The sequence below is a fragment of the Odocoileus virginianus genome, unplaced genomic scaffold (assembly GCF_023699985.2).
Source record: "Odocoileus virginianus isolate 20LAN1187 ecotype Illinois unplaced genomic scaffold, Ovbor_1.2 Unplaced_Contig_1, whole genome shotgun sequence".
NCBI lineage: Eukaryota > Metazoa > Chordata > Mammalia > Artiodactyla > Cervidae > Odocoileus > Odocoileus virginianus.
In genome coordinates this window covers 2,695,390-2,710,178 of record NW_027224318.1, presented here as the reverse complement: position 1 = coordinate 2,710,178, position 14,789 = coordinate 2,695,390, and the positions used below count along the sequence as shown (strand labels likewise).

Genomic DNA, 14,789 nt, shown 5'->3' with positions numbered 1-14,789 from the left:
GGAACAAGTACAAAGACAGACAGGATTGAGACAATCAGACCAGTTGAGAGACGCATCCAGTTTGGTATGCTTGGCACACAGATCTGCAGGGGTGGGATGAGACATGAAGTCGTGAAAGTTGCTAGTAGGCTGGATCGTGTGGCACCTCGTGGACCATGGAAAGGCTTGCCACCATCCTATGTGCCCGGGGGGAAATATGCATTTTCAGTGAGGGACCTGACCCAGTTGGCATTTTAGAAAGAGCTCAGTGGCTGCAGTGTGAAGACTGTGTGGTGGCTGCAAATACAAGATTAGAGAAGGAGGATGACATCTGAGATGTCAGCTATCCCAAGCAATGTCGAGAGCCTAAAGAGGCAATGACACGGTGAACAGAGAAAAAGCAGACTTCAAAGCCACTGTGGATGTAGAATTCATAGAACATGATTATGGACTGGAGATGGAAGGTAAGGAAGAGGCAGGGGTCAAAGAGTACTCTAGGGTTTTTGACTTGGGCAACTGGATGGTTGGGGTGTTGTTGTTCATCAAGATAGGGAACCATGGGGGGAATTCCCTGGTGGTTCAGTGATTAGGACTCTGCACTTTCACTGCTGAGGGCCCGGGTTCAATCCCTGGTCAGGGAACTAAGGTCCCATCAGCAATGAGGCACGGAAAAAAGAAAAGATAGGGAACCTCGGAGTGCATTTTCCCAATATTCTATTTTACAGGTGAGGAAAGTAAACTCACCCAACATCATTCAAAAAGTGAGTGACGACTGGCACTACAAGCCAAATATTTTCTGATTCTTTGCCAACGAATCATTTCATATTTGTGCACAAATTCAGTCTTGAATATGCCTGAGGGGAGGTGGAGATGATCTAGAATTACTAGGTTTGGGATATGGAAGAGGGACCTGATATGGAGTCAGAGATTCTGGAGTGAAGAGCAAAGAGACGGTAACTGCAGTTTTGAGGCAGGTAGAATAGATAAGATGTGATGCCCTGGGAAGGATGCATAGAAGGAGATGAGGAGGAGGCTGAGGACGAAATCTTGAGAAATGCTAACATTTATAATAGAGGAAGAAGAGGGAGTGAAGGAGAGGAAATAGTATCTTTCTGCTAGCATCTTTTATTCTGTTTCAGTAACTTACATTGTTGAAAGGCATCACCTTTCGAGATGAGCTTAAAGAGAGTAACCACCTCTTCCCTTTTCACTTTTTTGTAAATCCATTAGCAGGGAATTACATCCATAAGCAGCAACAGAATTTTCCAGTAGGAACAGACCCTATCAAGTGGAATATGTGAAGGGTATCCATGGTCAAAAGTAATGGTGTCATAAGGGTGGAGCCTAATTACCTTCGTCTGAGAAGGGAGCAGTTAACAGGGTTTGCCACTGTTAATCATTATCGTCATCATCAACATAGCAACTATTATTTACATTTACTCTTCATGATTATCTCAAAATGCAGCCATTATTAACTTATTCTATTTTATAGATGACAAAAGCCCAGTATATGGAAAGTAGAACCTGCTCAGGTTCACACAGGCAGTAGAAGAATTTACATTTGAACACATTTAATAATTCAACAAATATTACTGAAAAGAATGGAAGGACTTCCCTGGTGGTCCCGTGGCTAAGACTCTGAGCTCCCATTGCAGGAGGCCCAGGTTCGATCAGGGAATTGGTCAGGGAACTAGATCCCACATGCCACAACTAAGACCTGGTACAGCCAAATAAATAAATAAATAAATAAAGAAAAGAATCGAGCACCTCCTATGATGGACCACACTCTAGAAAGGTGTTCTCTGAAGTCAGATACATAAGTCTCAGGGATGGGCAAAGCAAGCAGATGTGGGAAGGACAGATTGGAACTCCAATTACACTTTTTTCTTTCATCTTTTTTTATTTGTATGCTTATGTTTATTTTAGAGTATAATTTAAATCTATTAGTAAAGATTTACATATACACAATTGTACACAAATAAATATATACACTCAGGTAGAGGTGTGTGATCAAGAGGTTTGTAGATGACCAGGTGTACAAACAGTGATAAACAAAACCTCACTAGCCCTGACCTCGTATAAATTACACGTAATGCTGTCCATCTCCTGAACCCATGTTCCTGAGTCTATTTTTTACCACCTTGAAGTACACAAATCCTTTGTACTGTTTGGACCAAAGCACAGGCCATGGATTTAATTTAAAATATAGTTTAGTGAACAATCTATTTTCTAGACATTTATCCTTAGAGGCTATTTCTCATTGTCAGAAGAACATCAGGGGTATCTGTGTTTGAATCAGCACCTTCCATTACTCATTTTTAGCGATGATGATTTTTTATAGTTGAAACATGAAAAGAATTTTAAAATTTGAAATACGTACCCAGATAACTGACCACATTACAGGTTAGCTTCATTTTCCCACATTCCCTAAGCACTACTTTTCTTTAATATGTTGAATCCTCCATTGTCTCAGACATTCATCAAATGTTTGAGAGCATTCTGCATTCTAAGCCCTGTTCTAGGCACTAAGGAATTCAACTTGTATGTCAGCATATCTCCAGTTTTTGTCTTTTCCAAAAGTTAAATGCTAGGTAAAGCTTTACTTATCTGGGTATTATTTTTCCCCTTTCTCTGAGTCACATGGCCACTACAACCAACAACAAAAAAGAAAGCCCTGTTAGGGGCTCAAGTATTAATTGTCAGATATGAACAGAGCAAATACACAGGAATTAATTTTACTGATAGACATGAAGTCACAGGTGCAGAAGTGGTTTCCCTTTTGATGGCTATGAGCTATGCTTTGAATTTTTAGAGTGCAAAGATCAGAATGTGTCTGAATTACCAAGCATGTGCCCTGCCAGTATGATAGAGTTTCAAGAGAGCCCAATTCAACTAAGAATCAGCAATGCCAAACTGTAAGACTCCTGGAACCAGTGAGATGAGACAATGAAGCCTATAACCATCCTGAACTTTCTAGTTGTGTGGCCAAATCTGAGCAGTGTTTGAGTCTAAGACTTAACTCGATGAAAGCAAATTTTTCTTTCATAAAATGTCTCAAGTTGAGCTGAGAGCCACTCTCAGTGGTACAATAGGGTGAGAGGATTGAGATGGCTGACTGGCTGGCTGGACTAGACAATGAATACGAATACTTCAGCCTATCAAGTAGTAGTATTCTTGTGAACTTAATCAAAATTGATCAGACACTAGACTTCTAACTATGCTCTTTTGTTTGACTAAAGCTGATGAATGTTTTCTGGACTGGTTGTGTCTTGCTGCTCTCTCAATAGCTAACAGATTATTTCTCCCTCTTGTTATCACCACCATTACCACCAACAAAATCATGCAGCCAACACATAAATGGATTCAGATTCCAAGACTCACAACTGAAATAATGCCAAAGTCTTTGATCATAGTAGTAACAACTGGCTCCCGCTTAAAAATCCATTTTTTCAGCATTTACTATGTACGTGTTACTTACACACAGGACTAGCTCAAATTTTGGATAGAAGTAACCTTCTTGTGTTTCTTCTAATGAAAGAGCATCCCAAATAGATCTACATGTTCATGGTCTATTTAAAACTAGAGAGAAAATTTCCAGTAAAATGGATGTGGTATAATTCAGCATATGTGGATAAGAGGCACTAAAATGGAGGCTCTTTGAGGACAGGAACATTGATTTGGTTCCCTGTGTGTACTCTGCTTTATATAATAGCTGGCACATGGTAAGCAGTCAATAAATATTGTTTTGAATGAATGAATGGATATAAGACTGTCCACTAGATTAATCTGACTCCCTCTCCTCTGCCTTCAATCAGTTAGAATGCTCATTTCCAGAAAATTAACTCCTTAGTTTCCACCACACACACACATTACTTCACCAACTTAACTGCCCTGACACTACTGTCCTCAAAAAGGCCTGCTTGCACAGTTGGCCCCTTGCCTGGTGTCTGGAACTAAGCTGGCAAATAGTTCCCTAAAATGATATGAAATGATAAAGGTGACCTGGTGCATTTAAACAATTCTGAACAAACAAGTTGGTTCATGCCGAATACCTATCCGTTTTCCTTCTGGGTATCTGGAATTTTGGCATATATCAGGCAGATAAGATGGTGCCTATGTGACTAGCCCTCAGTAGAAACCCTGGGTTTTGGGTCTCTAATGAGATTCCTGGATAGACAACCTTTCCCATGTGTTGTCATGCTTCTTGCTGGGTAAACAAATATGTCCTCTTGGAAAGGACCCTTGGAGACTTGCGCCTGGTTTCCTCCAGATTTCTTCCCATGTACCTTATCCTCAAGCTGGCTTTGTTGTATACCCTTTCACTGCAATAAATCACAAACAGGAGCAAGACTGTATGCTAAGCCCTGGGAGTCCTAGTGAATCACCGAGCTTGGGAGTAGTCTGGGCAACTCCTGACACATCTACTATATACTCATCACATTTCATGAAATAAATAAAATAGCCTCAGATCCACCTGAGACTGTCAGCTCCATGGGGCAGTAACCTTGCTGGTTTCATTTACCACAGTATCGTCAGCATCGAGCACAGTGCCTGGCACACGGACTGTGAATATTTAAAATATTGGGTTGGCCAAAAGGTTTGTTCTGGCTTTTCAGTAAGATGTTACGAAAAACCTGAATGAACTTTTTGTCCAACCTAATATAGCAGAAAGCGAAGAACTAAAGAGCCTCTTGATGAAAGTGAAAGAGGAGAGTGAAAAGCACTGACTTAAAACTCAGCATTCAAAAAACAAAGATCATGGCATCCGGTCCCATCACTTCATGGCAAACAGATGGGGAAAAATGGAAACAGTGACAGACTTTATTTTCTTGGGCTCCAAAATCACTGCAGATGGTGACTGAAGCCATGAAATTAAAAGGCACTTGCTCCTTGGAAGAAAAGCTATGACCAACCTAGACAGCATATTAAAAAGCAGTAGATATTACTTTGCCAACAAAGGTCTGTCTAGTCAAAGCTATGGTTTTTCCAGTAGTCATGTATGGATGTGAGAGTTGGACTATAAAGAAAGCTGAGCACTGAAGAACTGATGCTTTTGAACTGTGGTGCTGGAGAACTCTTGAGAGTCCCTTGGACTGCAAGGAGATCCAACCAGTCCATCCTAAAGGAAATCAGTCCTGAATATTCATTGGAAAGACTGATGCTGAAGCTGAAACTCCAATACTTTGGCCACCTGATGTGAAGAACTGACTCATTGGAAAAGACCCTGATGCTGGGAAAGACTGAAGGCAGGAAGAGAAGGGGAAGACAGAGGATGAGATGGTTGGATGGCATCACCGACTCGATGGACATGAGTTTGAGCAAGCTCCAGGAGTTGATGATGGACAGGGAAGCCTGGCATGCTGCAGTCCATGGGGTCTCAAAGAGTTGGACACAACTGAGTGACTGAACTGAACTGAATATCTGTGGAACACACGAGTTAATGAAAGAATACATAAATTAGAGAACTATGTATGGAAAATTAATACCTTAAGAGTACATGTACAAACTCATTGTTAAAGGCGGAAAGATGGGTAACCCAATATTAGTCCTGATTTTTATACCTCAGTTGTCCAACAATTTCTTATGGAATATTTATCTAAAATTATTACAGAGTTAATTAGAAAATATGATCTAATAGATTCAGGTTTTTTCTCTTGCCTTTAGCATAGCACCTGATATATATAAGGCACTCAAATGTAGTTATTTAATAAACAAATTAATGAAGATATATATCAAGTTCAAACTCTATAATGAAATTGCTACATTAGTTTGCTCTCAGAATAAGAAATCAGTCTGGACTGTGAAAATCCATTTGTTAGTGAATCATCACAAATTCGCATTTCTTTTCTGAAAAACTTACCCATACTTCATAGAATCAGTTATTTGTGCAGAAGATTTCTAAGCTGGTAGGTCTAACTCATTTATCATAAAGGTCAAGAGAGGGAAAGAGCTTACCCAAAGTCTTCACTGTATGAGGAATATATGGGGGGTGGGGGTTGAACTTATACCCCAGATTCATATGTTGAAGTCCTAATTGCCTCAGCGCCTCAAAATGCGACTATTTGGAGATACAGCCTTTACAGAGATAATTACATTAAAGGAAAGCAGTAGGGGCTCCCCAGGTGGCTCAGTGGTAAAGAATCTACCTACCAATGCAGGAGCTGCAGGAGCCGTGGGTTCGATCCATGGGTCGGGAAGATTACCCTGGAGAAGGGAATGGCGACCCACTCCAGTATTCTTGCCTGGAAATCCCATGGACAGAGGAGCCTGGTGGGCTACAGTCCATGGGATGGCAAAGAGTCAGACATGACTTAGCGACCAAACAACAACAGCGACAGTCCAAACAGAAAGGTGTCCACAGAAGCAGTGGTGATTTGGACACACAAAGAGAACCAGAGATGTACACACACCGAGGCAAGTCCATGTGCGGACATTTAGAAGGTGGCTATCTGCAAGTCAAGGACAGAGATCTTTGAAGAAACCATCCCTGCTGACCCCTTGATCTTAGACTCGAGAACTGTGAGAAAATACATTTTTATGGTTCAAGTCACGCATTCGGTGGTGCTTTGTTATGGCAGCCCTGGCAAACGAATACAAATGTCATCCTTCAGATGACAACCTTTGCTACGCATCCCTGTCAGACCAGAGAAAACAGAAGGCAGCTGGCAGTCAGAGATTCTGGGAGCTCTGGGCAGCTCATCCCTCCCTCCTGCTGCCCAGTCAAATTTCAGGCTGGAGAAGCCAAGCCAGCCTGTAGGGTTTGGGGAGGAGCCTGTATGGCAGAAAGTCTGATGCAGGCTACTGGGTGCTGGTCATTGGCAAGCAGATTCCTGGAGATGGCAGCATTAGCTAATGATTGCTCCTTCAGGCAGGACAGCTGCCTTTTTCCTTTTTCCCTCACAATTGACAGCCAGGGTAGGATAAGAAATGGGTCCAAATCAAGCAAGGACCATATGTTCCTAACTGGGGTGGGGAGCCCTAGCAAAGCTTATAGGATTTCTTCCTCTTGGCTAATTTCCACACCCCACCCGCCCACCTCCCATCCCAGCACTTTAGTGGAGCACAGTGTCCATGAATGCCAGGCTGCCTGGGGGACAATTAGACCATCGCGTCACCCAGTGTGTGTTGCACATTTCCCATTCCAGTCATCCTGGGGTGATTTGATAGTCCTGCCCATTCCCGCCTCTCCCCACATCCCTCCTCCCCACTGCCTCGAGGCAATGTACCATGCAGATTTCTGGCTCCTGATTTATGTTCCCACCGTAGACTCCATCTGGAATGTCCTCCTTCCCTTTGTCTAATGCCAATCCTTTATCTACTTCTAGGCTGAACGAAGCCCCTGTCATCCATGAAGCCTTCCTTGGACACCATAACCTTTTCCTTCCCCTCAATCACAGTAATGTGGTATGATGAGCATCCTATAAGAGAGCTGTATGTGAGAAGCTGTGAGATGGATGCCGGGGCTACATGAGGGTAGGACAGAGACGGGAGAAATAACCTTGTGTGTATACCGAGCGTGGCACTTACTGGCTTGGCACCTAATCACGTGCTCCCTTAGGAACAAGTGTGACATCATGGTTTGACTGGCAGGTCATGTTCCACTTTCTGTACGCTGATCACCGCTACCTCAGGGCTCTCCCTGCCAACACAACCCCACTCCTCACCCCCTTCCCCAGCCTTTGTGCCTCACTTACCCTGCGTGTCACTGGATATTCTCCCAAGCTGCTTCCCAACTCTTTTAACTTAGTAGGTGCTGAATATACACGTAGAGGTGAATTTCAATCCAGTGTGGCACCTCACTGAGTGTCTGAGAAAATCTAAAAATAACTGTCTTGTGATTGTTTTCAGTCATCATGAAAATGTCAGGCAAGCATGAAGAGGAGCCGGCCACTCTCAGGGAACTCTTCTGTACCTAGAAATGAGTGTGAGTCAAAAGTGAGTTGTCAAAGGAACGGAGGCCAGAGGCCACCGCAAAGGGCCAAATGGGTGATCCCTGACCTTGAAATGCTCAGACTGCTGAGGAAGACAGGTACTGAGCACTGCAGGGACAGATGGGCAAGGAGATGTGGAAGCCTGCAAAGATAGAAAGGGGATGGGGAGCCGATAAAGCAGATTTGAGGATCCGCCCTCCGCCAGGTTCTGGGCAAGGTACTTTACCCAGAAGAGCTCATTCAACGTCTTTGGCAAAATCGTGAAGTTGGTCCCGTTACCCCACCCATTTATGACATCATAAAAAGCCAGGTTAAAGGACTTGCCCAGCACCACACATCTAAAAAGTAGTCGGGTGAGATTCGAACCAGGTCAGTTAGACTCCAGTGGGCTATACTGCTCTTGTGCTGTCCCCGCAAATGCAGCTCGGAAGTAACACTTGTAACCATGTAACACTTTGGCTCTGATTTCTTGGTTCTCAGACCCTCCCTTCTCAGTTATCATCAGGGAAAGGTTGAGATGAACAGGCCTTACCCTCCTCTCACACAGGAAATGTAAATCCCTTGGCATATCACATGCTCCCTCCTTAAACTGCAGCTGGCCCTGAAGCATTGTGATCTTGCAGCAAGTTTTGATTACAAAAACTCTCTGAAGTAAAATCATTTATCCTTGTTAAAGGACGCAGCCAAAATCAATATATGCATTCTATCTTCTATAGCAGTCATTTCATTTATGCTAAGTAAATAATAGATCCACAATCAATGATTTGGCTATATACTAATGGAGAATAATGAAAGCAGCTCATGTGAATACATTGAGGCCCCCCCTTCCTTTTGAATCATCTTGGGATGGTCTGCACCTACTTCACTTTAATTCAACTGTGCTGGCAGGCCAGCGGGAGCAGTGGGCAGGTCTCCTGGCTGTACATTAACTCTTGAAGGCCAGCCCATAGCCAAGAGCAAATAAATCACAGCCCTTTCGTAATGAGAGGGTAGAAAGGTTTACTGCATGCTGCCTGCACTCAGTTTCCGCTGCAGGTTGGTCAAAGTCATCGTTGGCTTTCGATTCATAGGTAAAGATGCAAATGTCTGCTTAACCATAGACACCCAGACCAACGACTGGTGATGACATCATGACACCGATGAACCCACTTTTGCTTCAGGATCTCAACACACCTAAGTTTTTGCAATAGATGGGGAACCCTGCAAATACCAAGTGAATATTGGTGCCCTGACAGCTCCTTAGGGCTTATTTCAAACTGGTCATCTTCCCTGTAAAATGCCATTTATGGCAACTGGCTGAGAGGGAGCTATTAATAGTAAGCAAAGCAGGGCATGGCTCCCGCAGACACCTCAAGTATGCTGTTCTCATCTCCTGGTTCTCTGGATTAGTGAACAAAGGGAGAATGACGTTCGCTTATGGGCTGAGGAAAAGAAAGCATGTGGAGCGGTTACAATGGCCTAGTTCACTGATCCCAAGCGGAGGTCACCAGGGGAACAGGACGACCTTTAACCCTGTATTCTGTAGCCCTGCTGGCCTCACTCTGGGGCCCGATCCTGGCCTCCTCATTGTCTTCTCTGTCCTACTTCTTGAGTGCGATGTGTATATGAGGAAAGGGTACAACCTCCAGAATCTGAGACCTGGACCGACTCCACTGGTTAGGAGCGATGTGACTTGGAGCAATTATGTCACCTCTCTAAACTTCAGTTCTTCCTCTGTAAACTGGAGCTCTGCAAGGTTATCAGGAGGCTAAGGGGAGATGATTCTAATAAAGCAGCTGAAATCTAACAGGGCTTCAATAAATGGCAATTGTTCTGGCTAATTCTGAAGGTTAGGATCCTGTATTCCCCTTCTTCTCTACTCATAACAATGATCAGCACAGTTACTTCATGAATAAACCTGGTCTTTGATGAGTCCTTGCTGTGTGCTAGGAACTGGGCTAGGTACTCTGTGTGCCTTGTTGGGGCATGTGAAGGTGGGTGGGGAGAAGTGGGGAGATGATGGTTATAATTAAAGGAATGTTTTAAGATGGGAAGAAATTTGTAACTATTTTTTTTATTTAATCATTTAACATTTCCCATTATAGACATTTTCCATGACAGCAGGAACCTTATTATTCTTGTTTAGAGATGTTTGATCAATGCCTAGCACATAATATGTGTTTAATAAACACCTTGAATAAGTGGAGGGTTGTATGCTTCAACAGTAACAAAGTAAATGGTCTAAAAAAAAAAAAAAAAAAAATAAAGGAATGGTCTGGTCCCTGAAACTCTGCCTACCTCAGCAACCGTTATTAATCTTAGAGATGCTTGTGTCAGAGACCATAAACAATGCACATTTAATCCAGATCAAAGTTACTGACATCATAGTTCTCCTCATACATCTGCCCTCCTTCAGCAATTCCGTGTGTCCATCCTGGGCTGAACAAGCAGCAAGGCACTGCTCTGTGGTTTGAGCAGCTGTGTGCGTGTGCATGTGAGTGCACACTTGTGCCGAAAGAGAAAGGCAAGGACTAGAAAACCCTTTGCAAGCGTCTGACAGTGGTTTCTTTACATTAACCATCCCATTCCAGTGTTGATTCTTGCAAAGAGGGAGCAGGCAGCCATCTCAAGCCTACCCTGGAGTTAGCTTGGCGTGTCAAGGTTGCAGCCCCCTTAGAGAACCGAGATTCTAGAACACTCCTCCCGCCCCCAATGTGGGTGGGAGAGGATCTTGGGAAGTGTGGCCAAAAGAAAAGAAATTAGCAGACAACTCATTGCAGATGAGAAGACTGAGGGCTACCGTGCCACCCCACCACATCCCGGTCTCCAGTTCAATTACTGTCAAGGCCTCCAGTGGGACTTCAGCACTGAGGTCACTAAGTCAAAAGCAAGGCTGGATTAGAACCCATTTCTAAACTGTGTGAACCCCAGCCCTCTCACACTCCACCATAAAAGGTGCCTAGAAAGCTACAAGGAAAGAAAAAGCTGGGATGATGGAACAAGTTCAGGTCAACAAGAAAGCTCAGCTTTCTTTCAGCTTCTAAGAACACATGTCTGGACATACATCACACTATCAGACTGTGGATCAAAATCCTGAACATGCAGATTTATGTTCCTCTCTGGCTCTGATCTCAGCAGAATCACCATGTTAGGTGTGCTGGAAAGAACCCCAGAGGGTTCACTTAAGTCCCCTCGAAGGGCCCTTGCTCATGCTTTTTATGGCCCTTGAGGTTTAATATTCTCTACCATGCTGCCTGGTCCTGCCTCACCTGCCATTCAGTTCTTATTAACGATGACTTATGCCTGTGACAAAGGTCACAGACATGATTTTTTACTCTCATTGTCAAACTCGGTCATAACTTTTGAATGAAATAGGACTGCTCCCCTAGAGCTGTGAGCACTTCACCACTCCTGGAACAGCTTTGGAGATGTTCAAGGCTGAAAGCTGAGAAAGGGCCACTGAGGCAGCAGGCTAGTCAGGAGGCATGCTGCCCTCTACACTGTTAAAGCTGGTGGTAAGTCAGGTTCTCAAAAAATGAATAGTGTGATGTCTGCCTCACGGGACTTGAGAGCAGGGGTGGATCGTTCCACTGTCCAGCACGATGTTTGTGATAAAGCTGCCCCACCATCAGTGCTCACCAAGGTGGCACCAAGTTTCCTCCTATTTATTCAATCCAGAAGGTATTTTTCAACTCTTAAGTTCAAAAGGTCTGTTTGCCAACACCTGACATTAAGAACCACACTTGGTTCTTGGATGTTCCCTCACTCTTGGTTTTCCTGACCCCACATTATCCACTTTATCTTTCCAGCTTCTCCATCTCCTCTCCTGTCTCCTTAATGGCTCCATTTTCTTTTTTGTGTGTGTGTGTGTGTGTGTGATTTTTTTTTCCATTTATTTTTATTAGTTGGAGGCTAATTACTTTACAACATTGCAGTGGTTTTTGTCATACATTGAAATGAATTAATGGCTCCATTTTCTATTGAAACTCTTCATTGTTGGTGGTACTCAAGATTCTGTGAACACTTCTCCTTCCTTCTTTTCTCTTTACATCAGTGCTGTCCAATGGAACTTTCCACAGTGATGGAAATACTCTATATCTTTGCTGTCCAATATGGTAGCCACAAGTTAGATATGGCCATTGAGCAATTAAGCGTGGCAAGTGGGATTAACGAACTGAATTTTTAACTTCATTTAATTACAGATAACTTAAACTTAACTAGCCACATGTGCCTACGTGCCTATCTTTTTGGATAGCCCAGCTCTAGACACTCATGTGTGGCAGTCTCATTTGGTCACATGTCTACAGGTAACACTTGCATGTTTATGATTTTTCCACGTCCTTTGACTTGATAACCAAGTGTACACGGAAGAGTTTCATCAATGTTACTTCCAGTAAAATTTCTACTTACAGGCCCAGCACATACAACAAATACTTGTGAAATGAGAGTCTGAACAAAGGATAAATATAAATAAATACGCGTCAGGGGAGTGGGTGTGTTAGTCACTCAGTTGAGTCTGACTCTCTATGACCCTATGGACTGTAGCCCACCAGGCTCCTCTGTCCATGGGATTTTTCAGGTAAGAATACTGGAGTGGGTTGCCATTTCCTCCTCCAGGTGATCTTCCCACCCAAGGATCAAACCCAGGTCTCCTGCATTGCAGGCAGATTCTTTACCATCTGGGCCACCAGGGAAGCCCAAACAAAGGATAGTGAGTTATTTTGACTTTCATCCATTCTTGTGAAAGCTAGGATTTTGGAATTCAGGTGAAGAGCAAACGACTTAGCTGGCTGATGAAAGCCAGAACGTACATTCTTCTCCAAATGTATCCCATTCCTTCACCACCTGCAGAACAGGAAGAGCATAGATTTTGTCCTCCAAGGAGGCAATGTGGGGATTGGGTTAAGATCTTGGTAATATCTGAAGTCACACTGTCTGGGTATGAATCTTGACTCTACCTCTTATTAGATATGAATGGGGGCAACTTACTTAACCTCTCAGTGCCTGTTTCTTCATTGTAAAATAGGGATGATAATCATAGCACTTACTTCCTGGACTTATTGTGAGGATTAGTGAAATACTATGGCCACCTGATGCGAAGAACCGACTCACTGGAAAAGACCCTGATGCTGGGAAAGATTGAAGGTGGGAGGAGAAGGGGACGACAGAGGATGAGATGGTTGGATGGCATCACTGACTCAATGGACATGAGTTTGAGTAAGCTCCAGGAGTTGGTGATGGACAGGGAGGCCTGGCGTGCTGCAGTTCATGGGGTCGCAAAGAGTTGGACACGACTGAGCGACTGAACTGAACTGAAGTGATGCATAAAACTGTACCTAATGCAATTGTCTGGCATAGAATAATGATTGTAATGATAGCTAATATGGACCTGGATCATAAGCTAACTGAGTTCCCTAATCTGGCTTAAACATGCCCTCCATAAGAAGGTCCAGGAACTCTGGATCCTAGGTCCAAAATGAGGGCCACTTAATGAGGTCCCCCAAATCAATACACCTTTAGTAGTAGAAAGGGCTACAAGGCCTCATCTTGTACACTCAGTTCTGGAGTACTCTCAGACCCTGGGTTTCTAAGCCTTGTACGGCTACTCACAAGTTAATAGAATTGTTTTCACAGCCAACTACAGAGTCCTGGAAGATATACTGGATTTATAGAGAAATATTTCCCAAAATGACTGAGTTTTTAATTCTATCTCATTGTAACTAGAGACAATGGAATCCCTGCTTGGCTTACAGACAGCCTGGGGAAAATATGTACATGTATATATAATATAAAATATAGATCTATATATATTACATTGTATATATATTTTAGGGTTTCCCTGGTGGCTCAAATGGTAAAGAATTCACCTGCAATGCAGGAGACCTGGTTCAATCCCTGGGTTGGGAAGATTCCCTGGAGAAGGGCATGGCAACCCACTCCAGTATTCTTGCCTGGAGAATCCCCATGGACAGAGGAGCCTGGTAGGCTACAGTCCATGGGGTTGCAAAGAGACATGAGTGAGTGATTAAACACACACATATTTTATATAATGTATATACATTAACATATATGTATATATACATAATGTACATACGGATATATACATATATATAAACCTATTTTTTCCCAAACTTGCTTTGAGTCAAGCAGAGGGCTCCACTTTTTCCAGTTATAGTCTGTCTACCTAGGTATATAATATAAATATACATTACACATATCATATATGCAGTATATATTATATCTTGTTCATACATATACTTACATACACCTTACAAGTCTGAAGGGCTTCCCTTATTCAACATTGTCCTTAATACCTAGACCTCTAGCTGGGAACCTGTGTATCTTTGCTGGTTTGGGGACAGATACATGGCTCATTCCATGAGTATCTGCAATCCTTCCATGTCACATCCACTACATCTGCTTGTGCACAAAAGCATGTTTTTTTTTTTTTTCTATCTGTAAAGACGGTGTCTCCTGTACAGCAGGAATGATAATTGGATGCTAAGACCTTAAAGTCAACATTGATTTGGGAACTGAATGTTCTGGTAACAGTTAGTTAGCATCCTTAATCGTATGTATTATCCTCGATCCTAAATCATGAACCTTAACATGAGGAGTGACTTTGGAGGACACTGAAGAGTTGGCATTTTTCCCTGGATGGACCACCCCCTCCCTGCTGTGAATTCACCAGCTGTCAAATAAGGCCTTGCATGCTTTGCCCACATGGTAGGTTGCAGTTCTGAGTTCCATCCAGTACTAAGAATACATCCTCAGCCATGGGACAACATGTCACACTTGCATTTATGTACTGGGTAGAGAAAGAACAGAGCTGGAGAAGTGGCTGAATTGGGGAAGCACAAACATAGTAAGTGCTCACACTGTCAGCTGGCGGCTCTTTAG

The 14,789-nt window shown here is 43.1% G+C and overlaps 1 protein-coding gene and 1 non-coding gene across 2 annotated transcripts in view; one reads left to right on the top strand and one right to left on the bottom strand.

Annotated features, from left to right (window-relative positions):
* FGF13 (fibroblast growth factor 13) overlaps positions 1-14,789 on the bottom strand; it is a 520,657-nt gene that overhangs the window by 119,859 nt on the left and 386,009 nt on the right. The window lies entirely within an intron of this gene.
* On the top strand, positions 548-620 carry TRNAE-UUC (transfer RNA glutamic acid (anticodon UUC)). The gene has a single exon. It is a non-coding gene; the product is annotated as a tRNA-Glu (tRNA).